The following is an 11,438-nucleotide window of genomic DNA, read 5'->3' on the forward strand; positions in this document are numbered from 1 at the left end:
ATCTCTGTCCGTGCCGTATCGCTTCATGTGTGATGTCACCATGTGAGGTATTTCCTGGGGACAAGGGGGTCCCTCACTGCCATAGGGGTGCTCACTGAAGCAGGAAATTGAAAAATAAAGTAGCCGCAGATTTATAGTACATCAGGTGTAATAAGCCTTGTTTGCAAGGAAAGAAAAGTGAGTGCATTCATTTCACGCTCTAAGGTTACAAGTGTCAGCCCAGTAGCTGGCCCTGCTTAACACCTAACAGGACAGCTGACAGATTTCCATCATTGCTTGGAGAGAGAGTGGATGTGGGGGACAGATCACAGAACATCACCCTGGCCTCGTCTTGCTTCACCCCGTGTTGTCTTTTACGTATTGTGGGCATCAAAACTTTCCCCTTCATAACTTACTGTCACGTTATGCTTGCTTGTGATGTATGTATGAGTTCAGCCACCACAAACAATGAACACTTCACAGAATTGTATTGAATCACACGTACACATGAAAATATCTTATGCATTTCCTGACTAGTAAAGCTAAAACTTTTGCCCTTGTTTAACAGGAAAGTACCCTAAATACAGGACTAACATTTTAAAGGATAACAAAACACTGTTCATGTATTTAGTTCGATCACTGTCACTATTGTCAGTGTCACCATGGATGTCATATTGTTGGCACAATCACACAGGTCCCACAAAGAGATGTGCACAGTAGAAGATGAAAGTAGCCAGCTGTCAGCAAACAACACTGTTAACATAGGATACTAGAAGTCAATGACCAAGCTTCCCACAGCAACCATCATGCTGTCACACCCAACTGCCTGACAAACCAGCCACAGAAAAGTTTTAGAAATCATCAGGAAGAGGGCCAGAGAAAGATAGAGAAAGAAAAAGAGAGAGACAGTTGGTGCTGGGTGAGTGCTGCTGGGATAAAAGTGGGTCATGCTGCAGCTTCTTAACGCAACTGCCGTGAAATATTCAAAAAAGTCATTTTTGGGGGAATAGAAATTCTAATGACATCAAATGAAAACAGAGCTGTGAATACCCCCCCCCCCCCCCACTCACCTTGTTCTTCCCTCACCTCTCAGCTCCCCTGGCACCATTACTGCCACTAAGAGGAGAGAGAGCGCAAGGAGGATGGGCGGTAAAAAGCAGGGTTTATGGTAATGACTGCCGCCGTATGAAAATCACATTTTATTGTGCCTTTTATTAAACTTTATGGCAGCTGATGAAGCTCCTGCTTCCTGCAGATGATGTCATTCATTTAGCTGAGTTAAGGTTGGAGACATTTGTTCGTTCAGTAAGCTACCTCATTTATTGCAGACTGTTTCTGTGGATCAAAGTCATGGATGCACCATACTGTTAAACATCATAATAGATTCATGTCAGTCATGTCCCACAGCATTTCTTTCAGAAGCAAGATCTTTGCATCACCAACCGTCTCTGGAGGAGGGGATTCCTCACTGAACAGTTACTCCCAAGGAGAGGTTTTTCCTTGTATTTCTTGATGGTTTAGGTAGGTTATAGGTGCTGGTCTGTAGGCATCTATGAAGCCCTCTGTGACAGTGCTTGTACAAATAGCTGTCCACATTTCGTTCTTTTTTTTATTTGACGGTATTGATTATTGGACATGTTTCATTGATATCCCAGAACTTGATCTGTTTTCCTGACATGTCCTCCTGCCCCTCCCCACAGTAGCCTGCTCTTCTCTCAATCATTATGTTTTGCTGTCTCACATCTTTCTGCACCTGTGTGGGCTGAGAGTGCCAACTCCTATCCAAGTTATTTAATCAAGTCAAATGCTCTTCAATATATTTAAAATTAACAAAGAAATTAAAACAATTGAAAGTTGATTATCTCTGAGTCATTCAAACCTTTATAAGCACTTGAAGCATTTATAATCTACGTGATTGTCTTTGAGGTGACAGTCATGCATAGTAATCTTAAATTATGATAATGCCCCCCCCCCCCACACAGAGAAGTGGAAGATTTCAGTATTAAACAGGTAGAGCACTGTAACTGAATGCCTAAATAGGAACCACCATTTCCTGTTGATATATACGAAGTGTATTGATGAGAGGTGTATTCATGGGCCCAGGCCATTCTTAACCATCTCCTGCCATGTTACGAGCTCTCACCATGGGAGTTCTACATATTTGTCCGGTTTGTGTGAGAAACATGAAATGCTCGGCTGGGAAAGGAGACAGTTTGGAACTAGTCACATGGTGGCCATCTCCCCAGTTTCATCTGTATTTTGGAAGTGTAGAGGGAGAGGCTCAGGTCCCAGTCGCTCCATGGCTTCTCTCTGAGGGGAGGAGGAGCGGGGGGGGACGGGGGGACGATGACGACGACAAGCCAACACCTGATATAACAGTCAGAGCTCCTTTCCACTCCTGCTGCTTTCACCTGTGGAGATAATGATTGCCTCTGATGGCTTGGAGAAGAAAAAAAAAACTTGAATTTTGAGTTTACACACATTTCTTCTGCCTTATTTTCTTGCATGTGGACATGATGATATTACTTTCTTTACGTTTCTGTGTTAGCCGTCGACATAAAATATGGCCCAATCACTTGTATAGTGATCGGGTCGCAGGTGGTGTGCTATCGATCAGCAGTAGGAGACACAGAATGAATCTCTGTCGACTCATGCAGTGGTCCAAATAAAGACCCATAGAGTCTGAGGAAATGCTTGAACTACACGCAACCTTTCTCCTAACAAAAAAATACTGTACTGGAAAGTACTACTAGACACGTCTAAAAGCTTTTCTGAGATCTAATACCTGTTTGCATAAAATTGCATGTTTTCTCTCAAATGGGTTGTAACGTATTATGTAGCCAGTTCAGTCGGTGTTTAATGCTGGGAGAATATACCATTGTTCAGTCGGTGTTTAATGCTGGGAGAATATACAATTTTTAGACTTCAGAGGTGAAATGCTGTGTGCTTGCCTGGGCACAAACTTTCACAATGTTCCTGTGCTTAGCCAGTCACGGAGCAGCTCGAAGGCATGTGTGTGTTTACCATCCCACTGATATCCATCTTTAATCAGCTGAGCAGCAGATGTATTAACATGCTACACCTGGAGCTGTGTCAAGCATTCAAATGCTACACGTGCCGAGGAGGCAAAGGAGGTGTGGGAGGGAGAAGATAAGGTCAGTAGTTAAATATTATCACTGGCCACAGGAGAGAGACCTAGATTTGATGGAGGAGGGTATGCGGCGTGCTTAAACGGCTCCATAAATGCCAATCAATGAGGAATAACCAGGTTCCCCTGAGAGCAGGAGTCTTCTGCAGGCTCCAGCCATATCTGGGACCAGAGAGACCTGCATGCATGGCGATTACTATCTGACTCTCTTCACACCTCAAATATATGCTCAATTCTCTTGGTGTCTTCTCAAATCAGATTCAATAATGATAATGTTATTCTCTATACACCTGTCATTCCAGGGGGATTGTCATGTAGATAAGCAGTGTCTTAGGATGGAGGGTTCCACATTCTGGTACAGTACAGTTGAAATCTTCTTGAACAAGGCCTATAAGGACCTTAGGAGGGGTGGGCTAAGCAGAAGTAGTCGAGAATGGGTTTCTTTTCAAATATTTTCTTTTCTTTTTTTATACTGTAGACTATGAAGACCCATGTACACATTCACCATGGAGCAAAGCCAAGGCTGTAGTCCATTTCTAATGCCTGCATCACATTTTGTAGATCTCTCTAATAAGCACAGGTCAAATTGGCCCCATGAAACACAGTACTTTCCTCTGTTTTCTCAACATCAGCAGCCATAATGGAACAAGGAGCCAAGATAAATTGTTATTACTGCCCCTATACCAGGCACCACGAGAAAATAAAATCAATTCTATAATCACTGGTGGAGGAGAATAGGAAAGGGCAACATTGAAGCGTTCCTCTATTTCAGGTTATTCCTCTCATGGAGGCTTAGTGCCGTTCAGCACTCTGGGTAAAGAGTTAGAGCGAGCACTCTGAGAAATGATTCATGCTCAACAACCCTCATTCCACTCGAGTACCAGCGAAAACAGGTAGGACCTATGCCTCTTAGTCGTTTGCATTTACAGTTCATTTGTTTTTACAGGAAATTATTTTCATTAGCAAAACCAATTTCCATCTGACTCCCCAATCGGAATAATAAAACCAACTCCTGCAGAGAAGGAAAAAACACCCACGATAACTCAGGCAGTACATCAACACTTTGTTGTGATTTTGACTCTCTGTTTGGGCTCCAGGTAAAAGGCGTCATTCTTTGCAGAGCGCTCGGTAATCACTAGCCTTGGGAGAAACCTGGCAGAGAAGGAATCATTAGCAACCTGTCGGCTTACAGGAAGAGAGACGGTCCTTACAGCCGAGTTGGGGTGTGGAGTCTTTGTTCAACTGTATCAAGTGTCCGTCAAACTAACTGCCATGGGGAAAGACAGCGACTTTTCATCAAAGCCTCTTGCATGTGAAGCTGCCACTGAATCAATGATTAAAACCAGTTGTTCTGTAATCACTTGACAATGATGTGTATGCTTCTGTTAGAGAACTTTTCACGTTGTTTTTTTCGATTTTTGGGGGGGGCTATTAGGACGAAGCAATATAAAAGTTTTTCATGCCATACTTGAAATGTACACTATGGTATATAGGTACATATCCACATTCAAGATATTGTGTTAAGGTCTGCTTCCCAAACCCAATATAATGTCTCCCTCAGTTACCACAACACAGCATGACTCTGCCTGGCTTAGATTCATGGTAACATAATAAACAGGCCTATTTACTGAATGTGGATGCCTAAACTACTTCAGAGCGGGAACCTTTTCTTCTACCCTGCCAAGTTGAGTTTTCCGATCATAATGGACCATTATTCTCAGCTCCAACCTTTTTTATTATCACAGTTACACTGTTGCAACTCTCGGTGGTGTGAGTACATTCCCAGTGAATACAATCATATGTGTTTGTATGTGTGATCTTAGACACTGTTGCCCGACTGGTAACTTATTTCACATTTTATGACACCTATTATAGCATAATACCCAAAAGCAATAGTCGACAATAGGCTACAAATGGTAAAAGTGAGATTCATATTTGCACAGGACAGTAGCCATTTTGAAACTGAAAAAGAATTATGGGTAATATGTTTGGTGATGGCACGCTCCTTGCAGCCGACTATTCACTCTGGTCATCATGACACAAGGGAAGTTTGCTAAATGTAATCCATATTCAGACAAAGATTTAGGAAAATGGCACTAAACTGGTCATTATCTCAGAAGGACAGACTGGGATGAGGTGGATGACCTGGTTGGGCAGGGATTCAAGAAGTTTTATAATGTGAAGAGTGATAGCTACTGCTGAGCTGCTGCTGCATGCTGCTATGCCATTGTTTGGAAATTGGAGGTTATAATTCTACCCATGCTCATACAATTTTCTGATTTATAACTTTCTCCACACAGGTTTGTTCAGAGAGGCTCCCTTCACTATTCATTCTATTCACTGCACGTAAGACATGTGGTAGCCTGCCTAGAATACAGATAAGATAGTAAATCTCCCATACACTAAAATCCTGCCTCGTGGACTCCTGACTTCTCAATGGTGTAGAAAGAACTGATTTTTAAGTATATTAGTGCTGATCAAATCCTGATAGTTCATCTTTAACATTCACAACAGCACTGTGCTAACCACCTGGGGGTTGCCAGATCAAATTCTCAATTAGGCTGCATGTAACTCTGCCATTGACCTTGAGAGGAACTGCTTCTCTACTTGCGCTACTTGGGTAGAATTATAAAGTGATGCAAGTTATCTGAGTATACATAGATTGAGATAATGATTTCTTATCTTGAAGTTGCCAGTCGTAATTGTAGGAAAAGTGGCTTTTGCTGTTTTATATAGAAAATGATATTATTAATATCACTGTCACTACTGCTAGTTGTCACAATCGTAATGACCATTATGAATGGCCTTTTTAGCCTTTTGAGTTTAATCTCCATGGACTTTTGATCCAGACTAGAATATTGGACCTCCGGCCATGACCACACCACTTTGATGTCACTGGCTCGAGTTTCCTCCTGTGGATTGACAGCACATTGTGCAACCTCACCCTAACCCTGTTTACCCTCACACACACACACACACACACACACACACACACACACACACACACACACACACACACACACACACACGCACACTCCGTTGATTTCTACTAGATAATTGGGTCTTAATGAAAACTCTCTGTGTTAATAAAAGCAAACGCTCTTTTAAGGAGTGATAAACTTCCGAGGGAAGTGATTAAACTCATTATTAAAAAGGCAAGGCAAGACAGCCTAGTAATGAATTCCACACAGTGTCACTCTCACTGTCTCCCTCTAAAAATAAAAGGAACATAATTGCCAATTTACACTTGGTCTCTTACATTTTGCTTTCGTTTATTTATTTATGCACCGTCAGTTAGCAACACAAAGGACATGACAACAACAGAAGAGGGAGAAACACATTTTCGTTTTCTGCAAGGTGAGAAAATGGGAAGCAAGTAACACAACACAGGCATGTCTAGAAAGAGTTCCATTTCAAGCAATTAGCCTGCTTACTTCAACTGTGATAAACACGTAATCAGCTTGGGGTTTTAATGAAAACCAAACGTTCAAAAAGAAATATGACTCATTTCTTGTCTTCTGGTATCATAGTTAAGGCGTCTACACACATGGGTAACATATCACAGCATTTTGTTGTGTTTTGCTTGCCTGAGCCAAATCTGGCATGAGGACCCGGGATAGGGAGTCCATTTTAGAGTTAACCAGACTATTGGGCTTCAGAGCTTGGACTCAGGTGGTCACATTAGAGCCAGATGCATTAGTCTGCATTACGGGAAAACAAATTAACTGCATTCCAACTTTAATGAGTGAGCAGCAGCCATTCTGGGGCTTTTATGGGAGAGAGCAGCTATTCTGGACTCACATACTATAGATGGCCTGCATGGGAGAGAGACGTTCTGGTTCACAGGGGAAAAGGAGCAGAGGAGCAGAGGAATAACACAATATGGAATCAGAACTCCTGAAACCCTCATTGCCATATTGACCTATGACGACCTCATAATCAAGGGACCTGTCTTTGCCTGCAGATAGGTTTTATTTTATCTCATAGCCAAATTTCCTATACTTGACTGTGGAATTTTCAATAGCAGCTAAATAATCCACTCCAGTGCAGAAAGGTGAACGAATTTGGTCTTCTTTCCCTATTGTCCACCCCAATTTAAAGACTGCAAACTTAATTTCCCTCTCACCCACCCCATCTTAAAGACTACAACCCCCCCCCCCCCCTTACCCCCACCCCCCACACACACCTCAACCCCACCTTTCCTGCCCAAGAGTGGTTTTGTGTGGGTAATGGCCTACTGGAACTATATAATTGCTTCACAGCAATTACAGTATTTCTTATGTGAGTTAAGTAAAGTGGAACCAAATGGATGTCTTCCTTTGTGCTAATAGAGTGACTCTATTTCTGCCTTCTAAATTCTGCTAAGATTAATACTTCAGGCCAAACCCTTCTTAAGGTTCATTCATTACCAGTAACTCATCTCCTTACAGACAAATATAACACCATGAATCACTGCTCCTCCTCAGTTGATGTGGCGGAGAAATCTGCCTGTTGTTCTCTATTGCAATTCCAGTATGAGGCCAGCATGACCACTAGATTATTAGACACTGCTACAAACGGAAAGCAGACATCATGGCCAATATTATTTTCAGCACTTTAGGCACAAACATTTTTTGTTGGAAAAAAATCATGGAATTCAATCACCTTACCAGATCACCTGGCAACAATTAAAATAGTTATCTACTGACATGTAGAGATAGGTGCTAACTGAAGGTATAATATACTTCTTTACAGGTCACAGCAGAACCATTGACCTCTCAGTGTGTTTCATTCTCCTCTAGTTTCATTCCACACAAACGCACACACTCACCTCCAGCCTATCAATCCTGCTTGGGAGGAATTGTAGGGGATTGTAGGGGTGACTCACGCTCCTATCTCCTATCCTGCTGTTATCAAGTTCATTTGCATTCCCCTCTCCTCATAATCCAGTGTAAACCCGGTCTATGATCCTCTGGCACATCAATCAAAACTGCAAATGATCGTTTAAGCACAGGGATGGCTGATGAAAAATAACTGTTCTCATTCAAAAAACATTAGTCTCTGTACCAAGTTCCTCGTTATCAGCATATTTCCTCCTATCACACTCCATTATTTATTTATTTTTTAACATGAATTATACAACTTTAATACTGAAGGAAACATTAAATTACGGGTTATTTCAGTATACATTGGATCATACCCTCTCCCATGGCCCAAATTTTTTGTCCCTGTGCAGGTTTACGTGGCTGATTAGGTGGCCTGGAGATCGACAACTCATAGTTCCATCTTAACCCAAATGGTTTTCCAGTTCTTTTTTTTACCTTTATAGTACATCCTACAAAGTGGAGACTGAGTGTTTTAACCACACAATGAACACATTAAAAGGTGAAATGGCTCAGTGGTGGAGCATTTGAATGTTGCAAGAAACATAAGTGACTCAAAAATCACCCTCTTCTAGGCCAATCGGGCCTACATGTCGATTACAGTTCTACCTGAAATGGAAAATGTGGATACACCATGCAGTAGGTCCTACACATTATGAATGTGATTGTGAGTTGGTGTGGGTATGTTTTATCCAAAGCTGATGTCCGTGGTGAAATATTTTGGTAGCCTCAGTTATTAGATTGTCATAGAGAGGTGTTTTCACTTCATTCTTCTGAAATGGGAGATGTCTGTGCACTTCCCTAAAATCTGAGATTCAAATGTTTCCCGGGCAAAGTAGATTTAATACGTCACAAATTTGAAAGTCAATTGCTGTCAGGAAATGCTGTAAAAAAAACCTGAAGCTCCAGCGAAGAGTGGACTTGTCAGTAACGAGGACTGCGAATTTAAAAGCTTAGCCTAGTTCACCGCTAATAGTGTCAGCAACTGTTTTTACAAGCTAACAAACATAAACAAATTAAAGAGATGCTACCCTACCATTCTGATTTGCTAGTCGCCGATTTGGTGCACAACAATATTTTGGAATGAATCATCATGATTACTGGATGTGATGGCCTTCAAAAGGTTTACTGAAAACTGAACTGTTACTGGAACACAGTAGGGTTGCCAACTTTCTCAACCCCAAATGAGGGACACTTTCTTCCAGGTGTGCACACGCACATGCGCGCGCACCAACAGCTGAAAAACAATAACGGAAATCGCAAGCTTTCATTAGCCATACCATGATAAACCTACTAATTTCAGTGTAATTTTGGCAAACCACTAATAGCTACTCGCTTGGATGTATTGTTCAAAGTAATAGTCAAGGCAATTATTACAAGTTTCTCCTTTTGACACACAATAACGCTCACCTCACCTGTGGCCAGTTCACACACTGTCACCAACAAGCAACAACCGTGTCCCATAGCAACGTTTGCGTGAATTTTGGCGCATTTACAGTAGCCTATTATTGTCCGGTGAGGCTGTGATTGGAATACGGGACTGGAGCTGTCCCTGACGGGACAAATCAAAATCACCCATAATTCGGGATGTTCCGGACAATTCGGGACGGTTGGCAACCCTAGAACACAGTGTCTCAAGAGTGTGTTCACCCGAGAATATTTTGCAGTCTAAATCCTTCATAAATATGTTTCCCAGGCTTTGGCCTGGAACTCAGTTAGTTGTTTGACGTGCTGGAGAAAACACCACAAATCAGGATTCTAAGAACCTCTCTGCTTGAAGAGGTGTTTGTGTAATGTAGCATGAAGGCTTCAAATTGCTCAGGAGGTCTGCTTATTATCCTCTCTGTTCTGTGTTGTACTACTAAGCAGGCCTTGTACACAAATCCCTTCTACTGTAGCTCCTGCTTGGAACCACAAGTCTCTCCAATCCATCCTTATACCTTACACTCCACAAGCTAAATGATGAGACTGCTACATTCTTCATTGAAGAACAACTGTTGGATAGCCAGTTCAGGCCAGGGTTCCTGGTGAAGAGTTGTTTGTAACATAGCAACCCTTGGACACGTAAAATGTCTGGGAGATGTAGCTACAGGTCATAACAATGCCTGCTTTTACATAAACATATTTCTATTAGGGTGATTACACATTTGTTCCATAATAATGTCAAGCTTCCAACAAAGTAAAATAATAAGCATAATTTATTAGCGTTTCAGAAACTAGGTTGTTGTTGGAGTGTAATTGTGGGCCCGGCCCGTGTAAGCTGTCAATGGGATTCCTGCGACACATCTAAAGATTCAACGTTCCCCTAATGTCATCATTTTTATAAGAATGCAAAAATACTTTGCAGGATTCATATTTTGTTAAACATGGTTTTCCCTCCTAAAAAGTAAAATGTATTAACACATTTCTTAAAAATCTAATAGCACATCTACTCTTTCTCCCTCATTTAGAATTTCTGGATTTATAAACATTCAAATTGCAAATATCACTCGCCAACAGCACCGCTGCGTGGGCTAGGTTGATCGGTGAAAGAGCGGTGCACATCAAGATGGCTAGAGGAAACATCGGAGATTCAGCCATGCATGTTTGACTGAGATGGAGAGTCTGGTTTGCTTGGGGTGTAAAATAGCTTATAATATGATGGATTTAATTGTCTCATCAACAGAGTGGCCTCACAGCAACCTAATGATGGTTTCTTATAAGTGTGAGAGCCAGAGCAATTATGTGAGCTGTTACTATGGTGTTCATATTAGTTTGTTCAGAATGAACAACTAAGTCCTTGATCTGAACGTTTCCAGGGATCAAGAAAATAGTCTCTGGTCATTTTGATCATGCTCATCAAAACACATTGATGGGTGAAATAAATGTCATGGTGACCCTGATTTGAATGACAAGTAAACTCTTAATACTATGGATTAACAAAATATATCTTAATACAAATAACAAGAAGTACACATTGTTTTATTTTAATGGACATTTGTTGATTGATCCATGATTGGTGAGGGGAGACACTATACTAACCATGCTAACAAACTTTATTGTGAAGCTTTTATTGAACTGTAAAGTGACATTTTAAATTGTTTAGATGCATAAGCATAATTTACTTCATTTTGTGACACAGCAAACATGGAAATGAAAATGTATTCATAAAAAATGATTAATTACCAATTTGCACATGCAGTGCTGTGCTGCGGTCAGAATCTTTAGTATTCAGAAAGTTCTCCTGGCACTTATCTCTTCTTTAATATATCTACTCTCTGAACCCATTCAGTAGTGAGGGGATTGGATTTTCGGCTCCCTCCCATAAAGCATTATTATGATTTCATAAATAAACCAGCACCTCAGTCTGGTTCCGTGAGTGCCAGAGCTCTGGCTGATTGTTGGAAAAGCTTTTTTGGGCGAGTCAGGTTTCGTGTGTTGCTGGCAGAATACCTGAACAGCTGCACTCT

The sequence above is a fragment of the Osmerus eperlanus genome, chromosome 16 (genome assembly GCF_963692335.1).
Source record: "Osmerus eperlanus chromosome 16, fOsmEpe2.1, whole genome shotgun sequence".
NCBI classification, from domain to species: Eukaryota; Metazoa; Chordata; class Actinopteri; order Osmeriformes; family Osmeridae; genus Osmerus; species Osmerus eperlanus.